Genomic DNA, 17807 nt, shown 5'->3' with positions numbered 1-17807 from the left:
CATTGGGGCTGCTATTCTAAGAACAGACTGAAATAGGAAAACCAGATAGGTGGCTACTGTGACTACCAAGGCAGGAATAATGGTGACTCAGACCAGGTACCTTTGACAGTTTTCTCTCTTTTCAAATAGCTACCTTTTTTTCTTCTAGTATATCGCGCTACAGTGGGATGCAGGAGGGCGGAAAGATTGTGTACATAGCAGGGAAAGGAGTGCAGAACTCTCCAATCTTCTAGTTACATGATTTTATATATTTTCACATTTATCTTCAGTCACACAGAACAAAATGTATATGCAACTTGATTTAAACATTTAACTTAAACATTTAATATGTTTAAATAATTAAATCTTCTAAATTATTACAGATTCAAGGAAATGTTTTAAAAAAACAAAACTAAAAACCATTATCATCACCCTGTCAATAAATTTATATTTAGGCCAAGGTAACAATAAAAGAAACTGATAATTTAAAGACATGAGCAATATTTTTTAAATATAGAGTCACTAAGTAATGACTAGTTCTGAAAAATGTCATTTTAAACCTTCCACTCTTTAATACTGTAATTAAAAGCAAAATGAAAGCAAGATCTAGGGGCTTCCATGGTGGCGCAGTGGTTGAGAGTCCGCCTGCCGATGCGGGGGATGCGGGTTCGTGCCCCGGTCCGGGAGGATCCCACATGCCGCGGAGCGGCGGGGCCAGTGAGCCATGGCTGCTGAGCCTGCGCGTTCGGAGCCGGTGCTCCGCGGAGGGAGAGGCCACAACAGCAAGAGGCCCCCGTACCGCAAAAAAAATAAAATAAAAAAAATGAAAGCAAGATCTAGAGAGTACCCACAGAGACCTGGGTCACATCAGGACATGTAATTTGCCTCTTCTATGGATCTAAGACCAAAGGCTCCACTTATTTGCTAAGATTAAAAGGATAAACTGATTATTTCTTATTTTAACATACAAAGGCAACTAAGTCAAGTTAAACATTGATTTAGAGAGAGAAGAGCTGTCAACACTATTAATATTACCCTAGATGTGTAGAGTGGTTATTATTTACAAAGCACTTTCACTACCATTATCTCATTTGAGCCTCACAATAGACCCATTAGCATCATTGTTCTTAATTTACAGATAAAGAAACCCAGACTCAGAGAGTTTAAGGACTTATCCAATGGCACCCAACTAATTAGCAAGTGCTAGAGCTGGGAACGGAACCCTTACTTCCTAGGTCTTTATACTTTACCAACTTGTGTTTTTTTCCAGATATAGAATTGTGGGAAAAAATGTTTTTCCTGTGCAGGAATTATCAGGTCAGCAAACCCAAAGGTGGTAAGCAGTACCTACTGAGAAGTCCCAGCTTGGGAATAATTGCCTTGTGGTAAATTCTGTCATCCCTATTTAAGGTTAGAGAAACCAAGGAACAGAGCTTTGTTAAGTCAGACACTGGCTCTTTAATTATTCAGGGGCTGGTTTGCCATTTAGGCGTACCTTGGTCTCCCCCTCCCCATCCCCTGTTCCCCTGCCCTCCCTAACCCCCTGGAGTTTATGGCTGGCTTGCTCTCCTGGCCTGCTCTTTGGCACCTCCACCAGAGGGCAGGCAGGGCAGGAAGAAGAGCGTTGGTGACCTGTTTGATCAAAACGTTGGAAGAAGAAAACTTAGATCACTATCTTAATTTAAGCTTTTGCAGTCTTTCTAGATTTCAGTTATGAATGAAAACTTTGCCACCACAGAATAAATAATGTAGCAAAATGATCAGAACTGGAGACTGGAGTTTCATTATACCGCTCTATACTTCCACTCTGATTTTTCTAAATGATCAATATAAAATGTTGAATCCTTAAAAATATAACACTTGGGACCTCCCTGGTGGCACAGTGGTTAAGACTCCACGCTCCCAATGCAGGGGGCCAGGGTTCGATCCCTGGTAAGGGAACTAGATCCCACATGTGTGCCAAAACTAAGAGGTCGCGTGCCACAACTAAGAAGCCTGCGAGCCACAACTAAGGAACCAGTGAGAAGCAACTAAGGAGCCTTCCTACCACAACAAAGACCCAGAGCAACCAAATAAGTAAATAAATAAAATATAACCTTTTAAAAAATATATAACACTTAAAAACATGTAGGGAGGGACATCCCTGGTGGCGCAGTGGTTGAGAATCTGCCCGCCAATGCAGGGGACACGGGTTCAAGCCCTGGTCCGGGAAGATCCCGCATGCTGCAGAGCAACTAAGCCTGTGAGCCACAACTACTGAGCCTGCACTCTAGAGCCCATGAGCCACAATTACTGAAGCCCGCGTGCCTAGAGCCCATGCTCCACAACAAGAGAAGCCACCGCAATGAGAAGTCCGCACACCGCAACAAAGGGTAGCCCCTGCTTACCGCAACAAAGAGTAGCCCCTGCTTACCGCAACTAGAGAAAGCCCGCGTGCAGTAACGAAGACCCAACACAGCCAAAAATAAATAAATAAATAAATTCAATTTTAAAAAAACATGTAGGGAAATAGATGGGCAATGAACAAGAATAGAAAATTCACAAAAGAAATTCAACTGGCAGAGAATATGGAAACATGTTCCATTTCACAGGCAATTAAAGAGATACACATTTAAAATAAGAAACTGCCACCTTTCATCTGTGAAATTAATGAATATAAAAATGAGAATTATTCATAAGGGTGTAGGGAGACAGGCATTTTCATATATGATTAGTGGAGATGTAAATTGGTACCATCTTTCTGGAAAGAAATCTAACCATATAGAGAGATTAATCCTGACAGAAGAAAATCAGAGTAATTTCCTACTACTCAAGTTGGAACCAAAATCTGGTTCTTTTTCCTCTAATCAAGTGAGCCCTCACATGGCGAATACAAACTCACGATACAAGATAAAATGAAAAGCAAGCTTCATGCCACCTCCAGCCCTCTGCTGAGTCAGTGGGATGGAAAGATGAGGGTCCCTCCCCCAAGACAGAGTAAGGGTTATAACTCTCACCACTCAGGAACAGAAGCAGAGCATACTGACAGTGGAGAGAATTGGGAGCATCTGGATGTCTGTGCGTCTCCCAAGATCACAGGGTCTGCCTCAGATCCACAGGAGAGGAAAGCGGTGCTTTCTCTAGGTTCCAGAAGTGGTAACACATCATACTGACCTGCATCCTATCGTGCAAGGCTGTCCTGCAGAGAGAGCGAGCCCAGGGGTCTGATTTTTATGGGACTATCCAGATACATCTGAGGGTCTTGTCAACAATGGCCAGACATGCATGGACTAGACCACTCCTGCACCCTCGAATTACATCGCTGTAAGACAGTTATGGTCTTAAAGGTCAAATACAACATTTGCCCCTAAATGCAAACTATTGTACTATAACAGAGTTGCTTGATCTTGCTTATAACTTAACACCTACTAGATTGAGCTAATTTAAGAGATAGACTGATGGTGAAAAGGAGAAGGAGTCTTATTATATTAATAATAGAAATCTGCTTGGAAGGCCTAGGTCCCACAAAAAGAGCGATTTTCCTGAGTTCTCCTAAGTATACACTCATCACAGGTTACAATAAGGAAAAACGGAAAGCAACCTAAATGTCCAATCAAGAGTGCGGTAGGTGTCTATGAACTATTTAACGAAAATGGAAAATGCTTGTACTAGAATAGGAAGTGAAGATGTAGAATACAGAGGTTCCAGTTCAGGGTAAGCTGACTCCCTCCTGTGTTTCCCACTGAAGGGAGATATAACATGGACAGAATGCATGACTGCTCTAAAATGAAACAGCAGTAGTCAGGTTGGAAAAGAAGATGAGAACGTCAAGTCCTGCTAAATCAGTAGTGAGTTTCCTATTTTCTTTTCCCTCCAGTATTTCCTAGCCTGGACTCAGGGCAGCCTGAAACCAGAAGTGGGAACCGGTCCTGGACAGAGAGAGCTCCAGAAGAAGGCTCTAGTTCCGGCTCAAGAAACAGAAAGAGGAACCCCAATGCTCAGAGAAAGCAGAATAAATTACCTAGTTTTTAAAATCTTTTTTTTTTTCCATTTCTTTTTTTTTTTTTTTCTGTTTCAGCCTCCAGGCAACCTAGGAGTATCCACAGCTGCCACTGTGGCAGAAGCAAGGGGCCACAATGCCTAAAACTCTGAGGGAGAGGATCTTTATTGAGAAGAGAAGCCAGTTTGGGGTTTCAGGGAGGGTAATCACGGTACCAGAACTGGACAGTGGACATGATATTGGCAAACTGCCTGTAAGAAGATACCATGTGAACCTGTCACAGGTAACTGGAAATGTAAATCTAGTTCTCAGAAAAGAGGTCTGGGCTGGAATTATAAGTTTGAATCATCTGCATTTATAAGTTATTTAAAGCTAAATACTCTAGATGTTTTCTCCTATTACTAACAGCTAATTACTGAGATTTTCTTGCAGCATTCTTTAGTATCTGCTCCACTGCCAAAGTAAAAGCTAAGACCATTTATTACTATGCTAAAGATGGAGTCTATAAAGTACACAGGATTTTATTTGGTCCCAAGATCTGGGGCCTGGCTCCTAAACCAGCAGTGCTTAGACTCTGCTTGCAATCTCCCTAAAATAACTTTAAAAAACTTTATATTCCCTCGCATATTTTAAAATTTGCATCTGAATTTTTTCATCAAATTTAAATAATGGCAAAAGATGTGATTTCGGGTGTCTTGTAACTACTGACATGTTTAAAATTAAACTATTACATCACTCTTAAAAACAATCAAGGAATGTAAATACCATAGAGATTTCATTCCCATCATCTTTTACATTTCAAAAATATATATGAACAAACTTTTTTAATTGTCAGAAACTTCATTTCTTTTTCTCCTTGAACTCATACTTTCATTCCATTTTCCCCACAAAGTTTTAACCTAATATGCCATGTTTTGATGCTTGAAAATCTTTGATCACGCTATCATAATTTTTTGCAATAAAAATATGCATACAAATTGAAATATTCTCTGGTTCTATAATGCTGTGTTATTTTTTTCTTCTGTATTTAGTTACCATTACAGTTATTAAATAGATAAAGATGATCAAAGAACATAAATGACATATTTAAATAAATGTTAAATACGGAAAGTTAAAATTTTATTGTAAATATATATTTAATAAGATAATGGGACCTTTTTTCTTTTTTGTGTGTGAATTCAATTCAATAAAGGTATTATAAGTATGTGTTACTTTATTAGCTTCTCTAATATTAAAGTTATGCATCCATATGGTTTAAAGAATCAAATTGTCCTAGAAGACATATAACAAACAAAAGTATCATACGCTTCCCCCATTTCCCGTTTCCAACAGGCAACGACTTCTATTTTTAACTCCATATATCTAAATAACATACTTATATTGCAATTTCTTGATTTTGAAAAGTTTTAGTCATTATTTATTGACACTCCCCTAAAGGAGATGAGTTTTCACTTTTTTAAACTGAAATATAGTTCATTATCTCTGTTCTTTGGGTAGGTTGAGCTATACACTGTGTTCATTCTGTTTCTTGGTATTCCATCATCACTATATTGCAAAGGGGGAGGGGGTGAGGAACTATAGCCCTTCTTGTACAGGAATGGTTTTGTACAGGAATGGTTTTGATTTTTTTTTTGAAGATTCTTCAAGGCTTCATGATTATAAATAAATTAACACCAGAAAAGAAATAAATTGAAATATAGTTGATGTACAATATTATGTTAGTTTCAGGTGTACTACATAGCGATTTGACATTTGCATACATCATGAAATGATCACCATGATAAAGCTAGTAATTATCTGTCTCCATACAAAGCTATTACAATATTATTGACAATATACCTTATTCTGTATATTACATCCCCGTGGCTTATTGATATTATAACTGGAGGTTTGTACCTCTTAAACTCCTTCACCTATTTTGCCACCCCTCACACACTCTGAAGGGGCCTTTTTTCAATTAGTTTATGTATCTGTAGGTTAATATTACTTACTGCCAGAATTTAGATATACATTTTGTTTTGTTTTAATGTAAGCTCTGAAAAAAACTTATTCACATAAATGAGAAGATGGAACTGAAAGGAGTTTTATTAGAGCAATAGCCTACAATTATTTGAACCTCTTAAGAGTTATAGAACTAAAATCACATAGTAATGGATAATTAAAAATATTTTTAATGAGTCACCAACTGATGATTCAATTAATCCCTCCTTTCACTTTGTGGAAAGTAAAGAAGTGAAAACCTCCTGAGTTTCACACAGATTATTATAATTATTCCTCCTGCTCACTGTCGACACCAATAATTTGAATTCTCTGGCACGTCAGAGGTTCTCCCACCCACAGGGCAATGTGTTGTAACATCTCAGAGGAAGGGGGGCCTTTTTAAAATTCATTAATTAATTAGTTAATTAATTTATACATCTTTATTGGAGTATAATTGCTTTACAGTGGTGTGTTAGTTTCTGCTGTATAACAAAGTGAATCAGCTATACATGTACATATATCCCCATATCTCCTCCCTCTTGCATCTCCCTCCCTCCGACCCTCCCTATCCCACCCCTCTAGGTGGACACAAAGCACCGAGCTGATCTCCCTGTGCCATGCGGCTGCTTCCCACTATCTATCTACCTTACATTTGGTAGTGTATATATGTCCATGCCACACTCTCACTTTGTCACAGCTTACCCTTCCCCCTCCCTGTGTCCTCAAGTCCATTCTCTAGTAGGTCTGTGTCTTTATTCCCGTCTTACCCCTAGGTTCTTCATGACATTTTTTTTTCTTAGATTCCATATATATGTGTCAGCATACAGTATTTGTCTTTCTCGCCTTTCTTTCTTAATGTGGGAGCTGGAGGGGATGGGATTATGCAAGGGGAGGTGAGAAAGGAGAAAGCAGCACAATGAAAGGGTGTCATCGAGCAGATCAGTTTTAAGGAGAATGAAGGAAGTTGAAATCCAGAAGCTGAATCCATCCTGTAAATCTATCTTGCCCCTTAGAAGCCTTTATGCACCCTTAGTTGTTTTAAACCAACTAGCATTTCCTTTCTTTCATCTTACCCCATCGTGGGGGAAGAAAAAAAGAGGTAGGAAAGAAAATATAAACCTGAGAATATTTTTTGAGGGTTGTAGAAAAAGAAGTGTCTGATCCCTAGGGATCAGGAAAATTCTTCAGGGAAGGGGGCTGGGTGGGGAGGAGGAGGAAGGAGTGGTACGTGTCCATGGGTGGGGCAGACAAGGGACTACTCCTACCCCCCACCCCACAAAGGTAGAGCCTTGAGATAACGTCTCTTCTTCTGGAATCAGCACCGTGGTACTGCATTTCATTTATTCAACAAACATTTTGAAGGCACCTTCAATGTCAGCCTCTGTGCCAGGCCCCAGGGTACAAAGACCTTTACACTCCTTGTCTTCAAGGAAATTGTACCAGCTGCTCAGGACTCAGGGTCTTCACTGAGGTGCTCTAGCCAGACACCCTCCCTGCTTCCCAGCAAATACTTCTCCACATCCTCTGATTTCTCCCCACCCCCTCCTTTCACTATTCTACTACCACCAAAAGCTATATGATCTCATTTCCTCCAGACACTGTTCAGTGCTTTCTAATGCAGGGGCACTGCAAATAGATGGGTTACAGGGATGCCCAACATAGCTCTTCAGGCCCTCAATAATTCAGGGGGGAGGGCTGAGACCTAGGCATTAGGAGGCCACAGTTCAGATACCTCTAGGCAACAAGAAGCTTTTTTCAGTGTGCTGTACAAATATTATCATAATTTTATGTGTGCCCTGGTGTCAAATATGTTGGGGAAGCATTGTAAACTAATTTATCAAAGTATGAATCAACAGGTCTGAGCAGAAGTCCAAATGTACTGCCTGGGAGCTACATCTGGCCTGCAGACATCCTTGGTTTGGCAGATACAGTGTTGACAACTTAAAAATAATTTGTTTTTTGTTTTGTTTTGTTTTGTTTTTTTGCGGTACGCGGGCCTCTCACTGTTGTGGCCTCTCCCGTTGCGGAGCACAGGCTCCGGACGCGCAGGCTCAGCGGCCATGGCTCACGGGCCCAGCCGCTCCGCGGCATGTGGGATCTTCCCGGACCGGGGCACGAACCCGCGTCCCCTGCATCGGCAGGTGGACTCCCAACCACTGCGCCACCAGGGAAGCCCAAATAATTTGTTTTTGACATAAAAAAAAAAAACTTTGTTGTTCAATACAATATTACATACTTTGAACCTTATATAATATTTTAATTTCTGTAGAACTCATTACATGCATTAACCTTGTATGACATTTTAAACTGATTTGAAATTGGTTTGAGCTCCCCAGAGGGCATATGACGTACTTTGGAGCTTAGATCATAACATCCATCACTTGGTTCTAGCAGAAAGCTGTATGCTATCACTTTCGCTTTCAGTATCTTAGATGTCTGTAATAGCCAGTTTGAGACCACTGTCAACTGTGTGTGGCTTGTAGCTGTACTGTGTCCATGTGCGTATTACAAAAATACTTGAGATAGCTAGTTAGATGATTAGAGTAAGGGCCAAACACGCCTTCTCCCCACCCCTCTGACACCCAGGAACTACATCAGCCCCTAGACTTCAAGAAGGAAAGAGAAGTCCAAACTGACTTGGATTAAGTTTCTGTCACCTCTCATTCTAAGATTAAGTTTCTGTCACCTCTCATTCTAGTTGCCTTCCAACTAGGGCTTATATTGAAATTAAGTTCATAGAATGACCACCCTGTAAAAAAATAAGATAATATCTCCTGGAAGCCCAAGTTTATGAAGATTCATCCTGTTGTGCCTGTTGTTTCTCCCTATGAAAGCATACTGTTTGGGGACTTGCGTTTTTCTCAGAATTACATTGTGAACCTGTAAGTAAAATGTCTAATAACTTTAGAGAGTGGTTGAAGAAGTGTAAACAGTAGTTACCTCTTCTGCTTTTTTTTTTTTTTTTTTTTTTTTTTTTCTTTTTGCGGTATGCGGGCCTCTCACTGTTGTGGCCTCTCCCGTTGCGGAGCACAGGCTCCGGACGCGCAGGCCCAGCGGCCATGGCTCACGGGCCCAGCCGCTCCGCGGCATATGGGATCCTCCCAGACCGGGGCACGAACCCGCATCCCCTGCATCGGCAGGCGGACTCCCAACCACTGCGCCACCAGGGAGGCCCCCTCTTCTGCTTTTAAGTAGGTTTGATAAGGTTTCACAGATTTAAGATGCCAGTGACAACTGCAATTTGAGAGAAGGGAAATTATGAATTTATAAGATTATGGAGGGGAAAAAAAGCTTCCTTTTCTTTCCAAGTAAAATAAAAGAGTATCAAGAAAGGTTGTTGTTTTAATGTGGTTCTTTCTAGTCAAGTCAAAATAATGTTTACTGTAAGTTTTTTGTATTTTTTGAGCCTTTCTATTGTAGGTCGTAGCAGTTTCAATAGCGTTAAAAACAATTTGAATCAACAACTCTTATAATTAATCCCATTTTAAAGCTGCTCCCTGTTGAACTTTTCTTTCTTGGGTTATTTATACATTGGTTACCATAACATACATTTAAAGAATGCCTACTCTGTGCCAGGCATTATGCAAGGTGCTGAGAGGAAAGGATGAACAAGATACAGTCCTCTCCCTCTAAGAGCTCTCAGTGTAGAGAAAGTGGACAACTGCACTGCAGTGCAGTGATGAGGTGCAATTCAGACTAGGATGAAGCATGCAGTGGGACACGCATGGGAACGTACCAGCAGAACAGCAAACTGGAAGAGTGGTTAGAGGTGAAAAAAGGAGACGGTGGCTGACTCTTAAAGGATGAGTAACAGTTTCCCAAATGAAAAAGTGAGGAAAGTCATTCCAAGCAAGAGGAGCAGTACGTGCAGAGAAATATGGCGAGAAAGCAAGGTGCATTTAGGGAGCTAAAATCTGGTTCAGCATGACCAAGCAGTTAATTTGGAGTGTGGAAGAGAGGGCTGGCAGATAAGGTTGAACAGAAGGACGGAGGTCAGGTCATAAAGAATCTTTTATGTCATGCTGAAGGTTTGAATTTTATTTCCAAGGCAATGGGAATTCATTGAAGTCTTTTTAACAGAAGAGAGCCACAATCAGACTTTTATTTTAGGTCAGTTTGTTGGCAGAATGGAGAATCGACACTAGAAATAGAACAGGTGGGAGCTGGTGCAGTCATCCAGGTAAGAAATGATAATGGTGTGAACCTCAGTGGTGACAGTGAAGACAGAGAAAAGAGGATGCAACTGAAGATGTTTAGGACATAGAGTCAGTAAGACCTGATAACTTCCTGGATGTGAGCAATGAAGGACTTTCTGGTCATGGTCATTATAAACACTTGTGAAAATGTTTGATCTCCTTTATGGTGTGAAGTTCAAATTAAAACAAGTAATACTCATTCTTACTTTTGAGTCCTAAAATTCTTTATTGAAATCTTTTCACCCTCTTGAATAAAAATGATTTTGATGGTCTAGTCTCAACATTCAGTACATATTTTTCTGAACCATAAAACCACTATTTGTTGAGAAGGTGACAAAAAAAAATGGGGACGTGGTTCTTTAGAAATGCAGCAATTTCACATCTCTGTCACCATGGTCTACTACACTTGTTTATACACCCACCTCCTGTCATTATTAATAGTCCTTTGCTTTTTCAATTTTCCATTCAAACCAAGTTTTTAAAAAATAGGCTGACCACCAAACTCGGTGAGTCACTTTTAAAGTCATTCTAATGATTGGTGGAGTTTCAGTTCTCAAATTTGTTTTAAATAATGAGTTATCCTAAGGTTTAAAAATTTGGTTGAGTAATACCATCAACCTTCTTAAATGTATCAGAGAAACGCATGGGAATTGCCATGCAATAGGAATTTAAATTTAGGACTCAAATCACGTATTATGACAGGTGTGATTTGAAGGAAAGTGTTCTCGCTAACGTCAACTTGCACACATTTCAATCAACTGGGAAAGGCACTGCTCAGTGGACTTTATAGATACTAATTGTAAAACATAATACTGCATTAGTTAGAAACTAATAGATACAGATATAAGTTGTAAAACAAAATATTGCATTAGTTAGAAACTTTGCAAGCCTATTGAATACAAGCTCATTTGCAAGCTCATTATCACATGAAACATATTAGCATGCTTTTAACTTGAACCATTTTTTTCTCCATATGCCCTTAAATTTAATGTTAAATTGCTGTTGTTATAATAAAGTATTTAGAACTCTATTACCAGTGGTACTTAATGGTAGAACTCAGGAATAAAGGGAAATAGAGTTTGGGAAATTCCTGACTTCACTAACAATTCCATAAAGAGACTCAATGTCCAAGACAGAAATTTGGGCCTTGTTTTAAACAATAGATTAGTTCCTGTTACTTGAATTTATAGAAGAAGCCATGGAGATTATCTTGCTCACTAATATGAAGAAACTGAGGGCCAAAGACTTATCTGATATAACTAACAAGAGAAAACTAGTTGGTAATGGCCCTAGAATCTAGACCAGAGTTCTTCTCAAGCATCCCTGCCTATCTTTTCCATGAACTTATCACCACCTTAGTTGGGCCAAAGAAGTTTCAACTAGAAAAGGAACTCTTTTTCATAAAGTTAATAACCCCCCTCTAAATTACATTATATTTTATCAAATCCTGATTTTCATATCTCTATTCAGTAGGCTTAAAGGAAAATACATTCAAACAATCACACCTGTTGAATTTGAACAAGAAGAGATTAGAGATTGTGTGGAGATGCAGCCTGAATTATTCAAAAGAGTGAAATTTTTTAAAATTTAGAAGAATTTGTTCTTTGGAGTAAACACAGTAATGAGACTATGAGCTGACCATGTCTTGCTCATAAAGATTAGAGATTCTGTTTTAATAACTGGTATGGATGATAGGTAATCAGCATATCACAAGTCTAAGCTGAGTTGTTCCATCTCCCTCTACATAGAAGGGCTCTAAAGCACATCCAGCTTCTATCTAGTTTGTGATTTTCAGAAGTTCTAATTATGGTGTTACTGTAATTGTGAAAAATCTCCAGCAAAGAGAAAGTGGAGGTCTGGCAGGAAACTGCATCAGAGGCTTTCAATGGAGCCCAAAACAGGAACATTCTCAATCTAACTCCTTGTCTCCCCCTATCACCACGGACTGTAAAAAGAGAAGCGGAGATAGTCATGTTAATGACATGACATGTAAGAGTCCTTGGATTTATTGGGAACCTTGGTATTCATATGCAATATGCAGTTGTAGTTACTTGCTTTCTGGCCATTAAATTCCTTTTCACACATTTGTGCTGAGAGTGCTTACAATTGAGGAACACTTGGCTGCTCAGTGGTACTCATTTTCATATGGGCTGGGTGGGACCCTGTGCCAAAGGAAGTTCAAGGCAATAAAACGATTACTCAAGCCCTTGAAGCTGAGACATTAGTATCAAAGAATCAGCCAATTCACTGAAGAACTAACCTTCTGAGTCATAGTCATGTACTGACAACCCCTTTCACAAAGTAATGGCTACTCCTAGTCAATAAGGGAAGGGAAGTGACATCTGAGCACCTGCAATGTGTTTTACATGTTTCCACGTTTTCACAGCAGCCCTGTAAGAAATGTATTACCCCACTTCGCAAATGAAGGGACCAGTTCCGAAAAATAAGCAAAGTTGCTCAAGATCATACAGCCAAAACACGGGTCTGTCTAAGCTCAAAACTAAAGTCCATTCCACCATTCTCTGCTCTTTCCCTAATCTAACAAGAGGTAGAGGATCCCCAGATCTCCATTCCGAATAAAAGTATATTGTAAAATCCAGTGTCCTTTGGATATGGAGAGAGTTGGCCTTGCTGTGATGCCATATTATGTCTCTGTTCACTTGATCTGCAAAATCTGCTGGCTACTCTTCCCTTCAAAGAGCCAGAAAGTATCTCTATGATTAACTAACTCTAGGGTGGGGCTTTAAGAAGGGCAAGTTGATGATGACTGTGGGAACATCTGCTTCACAGCCATCAAGCCAGACCTAATCCCAGCTTCACTGAACTGAGATTGTCAGGTGCCAAGAGAAGTGATGACAGGGGGCCCAGGCAGAGGTTATGACAAATTAACGAGGGAGGCTGTGGGCCAGGAAAGAGGAATAAAGGGTTTGAAGCATATGTTTTAGTATAATTTCAAGTCATCTAACATCGTTGACTGAAAGAGGTTGTCAGAAAAGTAACCCAGTTTTGACTGAAAGAGCCACAGAGACAAGACAGCTGAGTTCCCAGCAGGACCTGGTTTTGCCATTAGTAGCTTCACTGCTGTCTAGCTGAGCATGTGGGCTGGCTTTCACAGGCACTGGGATCGTGTAAGATGGAACATAAGGTCGTGGCCAGTTTGCCAGAGCCAGTCAAGTGTGATCTACATTTAGAAGAAGAGGAAGAATTTCTGGGCCCTTTCCCCTTAATAGGCCATAGGACAACCTAGGGTCAATCAGAATGACAATGTCATGGTTTTACTTACCCTACGTGGAAACTGTCTCTAGCACTACCTAGGTCACATTTTTATATTATTCAACTTGGAAAATACTCTGCTATTATCAGTAGCAGAGTATTTTCATCCTATTCACGGAGGTGAATATTAAAGACCTGCCTAGTTGTGACAATTCACACACATTAGGGTACATTTTATCAATGTGAGTTATCTCCCAAATATGCCGATCGCAAAATGCAATGGTGTATTGAAGGGGCCAAAGAATAAATGTGGTAAAAGATAAATATGTAAAAACAGAAAGGCTTTTACCAAAAACTGAAGGATGTGCAAACAGCATTTTAAAATGCGGGGAAAAAAATGTTCACTATCACAGAGGCATCCTACAATCCCAGCTGACGGAGTTACCAAGAACTTGTTTTTTGGGGGGTAAAACTGACAGAATTAAAAAAAAAAAAACAGTAAAAAATCCCCCAAAACCCAAGATGTGCAGAATAAAGTTGCAATTAGTTCACATTTTTTGCCTCTAATATTAAAAATTACAATATTGGGGCTTCCCTGGTGGCGCAGTGGTTGAGAGTCCACCTGCCAATGCAGGGGACACGGGTTCGTGCCCCGGTCCGGGAGGATCCCACGTGCCGCAGAGCGGCTGGGCCGGGGGGCCATGGCCGCTGAGCCTGCGCGTCCGGAGCCTGTGCTCCGCAACGGGAGAGGCCACAACAGTGAGAGGCCCGCATACCACAAAAAAAAAAAAAAAAAAAAAAAATTACAATATTGAACGCAATAAAGGGTACAGTGGCACGGGCTTTCTCATATTCAGCTGATAAAAATATAAATTGCTAGGAGCTCTCTTGAAAGTCAAAATTTCAAAAGCCTTACAATGTTCATATGCCTCTGCAAGTACAGTGGTACCAGAAACCTGGGGGGTGGGGCAAAGCGATCTGTCTCTCAACAAGCTCTCCAAGCGATTCTGATGCACATGTAAGATCGAGAACCACTGCCCTATGGGATCTCACCCACTCCCGTTGCTTACGGACCATGTATAGAGGGATGGGACCTAAATCGACACCTGTACCCCAGATGTCTTTTCTGAATTCCAAACCAACAACTCACTTGGCATTTGCTTTCTGATATCTCATAGATACTTCAAAATAAACACGTTTAACATTCGGTTCAGATATTTCTTCCCCAAATACTCTCGACCTCCAGTGATCCCAATCTCCATAAACAGCACTATCACTTCTACTCAAGAAACCTAAGAGTCGTCTTGGACTCCTCCCACTCTCTTCTACCTAAGACTGTGGTTTTTATAAGAGGAGGAAGAGATAGAGAGAGCGAGAGAGATAGAGAATAGAGACCTCTCTCTTCCATGTGAGGACACAGTGAGAAGGGGGCCATCTGAAAGCCAGGAAGAGCGCTCTCACCAGAAACCAACCCTGGTGGACCTTGATCTGGGACTTCCAGCCTCCACAACTGTGAGAAATTAAGTCTCTATTGTTTAAGCCACCCGGTATTTATTATATATTTTATTATGGTAGCCTGAGCCAACTAAAACAGATGTCTGTAAACTGTCCCTTTCCTTTTATCCCCACTGCTACCATCCTTGTACAGACTACCAACATCTCTTGCCTAGACTACTGCAACATCCTTCTAGAAGAGTCTCACCTCCTTCAAACCACTTTCTATACCCAGTTAGAGAGGGTCAGGTTTTTATTTAAAATCCTTCAGTGGCTTTCCGTTATCGTTCAAATAATGCCCAAATACTTAACAGAGATATGTCAGGATGATATGAGATGTTAACAGATAGACTCCAACCCCACCCCAATACACTGATCCCTTGTCTTTCCTCCTCTGGACACTTGCTCCCTCCGTGCTTGCATCGCCTCGCCAGCACCCTCACGGTCAGTCTGTTCTTATGTGCCAATTTCTGGCCGTGTGGGAAAGCATCTGGCTGGTCCCACCGGCCCACTAGGGATCATGTTTATCTGTGAGGCTGTGCCAGGCCCTTCTCTTCGGCACCTTATGCAGGCCCTGTACTATATCCTTACCCAGCAACTACATACAGTGCCCCAAATTTTCTAATTCCTGGCCTCTTTTTTTTGGTTTAGACCTAAAAGTCAAAAATTTGAAGTTTCTGTTATTGGTTTTCTTTGTGGTACTCTCTTCACATCTCGGGGGAATACCTCTTTGCCGACAGCCCAAGTGGTGGAGGGTTGAAGGTTAATACAGTACTGGCATTAAAAACACATGAATTCTTTATAAATTACCCCATTGCATTGCATTGGCTGGAAAGTCCTGGACTCTTCAGCCTCTATGCACAGCTCACTAGTCTCTCTAGCTTTGTTGGGGAAGAGCCATGCTGACCTTTAGTTTCTCAAGTAAACCATGATTCTCCCACCTTTGGGCCTTTGCACATAGTGACCCATCTACCTGGAATACTTGTTTTGCTCTTCCCTTTGCCTATTCACCTTTCATGTCTCAATTTAAACATGATTTCCTTAGGAAGAACATCTCTGCCCACTTTTATACAAGGTTAGGTCTCCTGTCATACATTCCCAGTATACTTAGAATTTCTTTCACCTTGCAATTTATGCACTTATAATTACTTACAATTATTTGTTTAGTGTCTATCCTCCTGGTTAGGTTATAAATTCCATGTGTCTGTCTTCTCTAATGCAGTCTCAGGATCTAGAACATACAAAGCGTTCAATGAATATTTATGACTGACCCACTGTCAAAGTCATATCATTTTAGGGTAGATTTCAGAATTAGGATTCTGGTACCATATCTGTTTATCTATAGTATCCTACAATTGCAAAACATGCTGGGTTTTTTTAAGTTCCATTTGCAACTACTCTTCTGAATGAATCAGGATTTTATCAATATACAGTTGGAAAGAAATTTGTTTGCTCACATACAACCATCACCCATATATCCTAGTTTAAAAATTTTATCTCCATCAAAATAACCTCACTGTTCTCATGAAACCTAGGCTACAACTTTAGAATGAATAAATGGTATATATTTGAACTCGATCAAGTACAGTTACATTTCTGAAATACTATTTCTGCATAAGATTTCACTTGAAAAGAGAGCTTGAAAGCCACTTTTAAACAACGGGTTTCAGTCCCAGAGACGAAACAATTTCTACAATAGGTTGGATGAAGCCTAGACAAAGACCTGTGAGACATCTGTAGGAAAAGTATTATTTCATCCTACCTACTTTGTGGCCAGTTGAAACATTTACAATAATACTTGTAGTTTGAGGTTTTATTCCCTTCTCTTACAATTATCCTACATAATTTTTCCTTCCCCAGTTTACATAATAGAGGTATGTTTGTCAGTCGCCTGGGGAGAAAGATTTGAGGGAGAGGAGGAGAGCTCTAAGGGAAAGAGGTGGGCCTTAGGCATCTCCTAAGCTACATAGAACACTGATTATCCTACCATGAATCTTCTCACTTTTCTTATTATACAACCCAATAGAAAACACAAAATATATCTGACTCCATGTCATATTGGGAATGACACCAATAGATGTATGTCATCTTCAGGACAATCATGGTTGCAACACATTAAAGAAATAATTTAGCTACAGCAGCAATTCTCTGAAGTCCATTCAACAGAGAATCCATCTCACTAATTAACCTCAAGACCTGAGTCATCAATCCATTACAAGCTGCCAACAATATATCACCTTCACTTGGATGTCAAAACCAACATGTCTCAAAGGGAACTCATTATTTCCTCCACAAACTGGCTTCCCTTCTTAATTTCACTGTTGAATCAGTGCTCCAATCATAATCCTACTCATCCAAATTTACAACCTAGGGGCTACCTTTAACCCCTCTCTTTCCTCACCCTCCACAGTACAGGGAAGAGGGAAGGAACTAGGACCTACTCTCTGTCCTAACCCCATCAGAGAGTTGTCAAGGTGTAATACAAGGCCAGGGTGGGTCAGAGAGCCCTGTTGCATTTGGTTAAAATGCGGACTGCCATGGGCTTCCCTGGTGACACAGTGGTTAAGAATCAGCTTGCCAATGCAGGGGACACGGGTTCGAGCCCTGGTCCAGGAAGATCCCACATGCCACGGAGCAACTAAGCCCATGCGCCACAACTACTGAGCCCACGTGCCACAACTACTGGAGCCCGTGCTCTGCAACTGCAACAAGAGAAGCCACCGCAATGAGAAGCCCGCACACCACAATGAAGAGCAGCCCCTGTGGGGCTTCCCTGGTGGCGCAGTGGTTAAGAATCCGCCTGCCAATGCAGGAGACATGGGTTCGAGCCCTGGTCTGGGAAGATCCCACATGCCGCAGAGCAACTAGGCCCGTGAGCCACAATTACTAAAGCCCGTCCACCCTAGAGCCTGTGCTCCGCAACAAGGGAAGCCACCACAATGAGAAGCCTGCGCACCACAATGAAG

General features: G+C 40.8%; 1 long non-coding RNA gene across 1 annotated transcript in view; it reads right to left on the bottom strand.

Annotated features, from left to right (window-relative positions):
* Positions 1-17807, bottom strand: part of LOC309810516 — a 100374-nt gene that overhangs the window by 40342 nt on the left and 42225 nt on the right. Inside the window, exon 4 of the long non-coding RNA XR_014295009.1 lies at positions 15995-16072. This is a non-coding gene — a long non-coding RNA (uncharacterized lncRNA). The remainder of the gene's footprint in view (positions 1-15994; positions 16073-17807) is intronic.

Source organism: Mesoplodon mirus, assembly GCF_964341445.2.
Source record: "Mesoplodon mirus genome assembly, chromosome: 9".
In the NCBI taxonomy this organism is placed as follows: domain Eukaryota; kingdom Metazoa; phylum Chordata; class Mammalia; order Artiodactyla; family Ziphiidae; genus Mesoplodon; species Mesoplodon mirus.
This window is presented reverse-complemented; position numbering and strand designations above follow the sequence as displayed.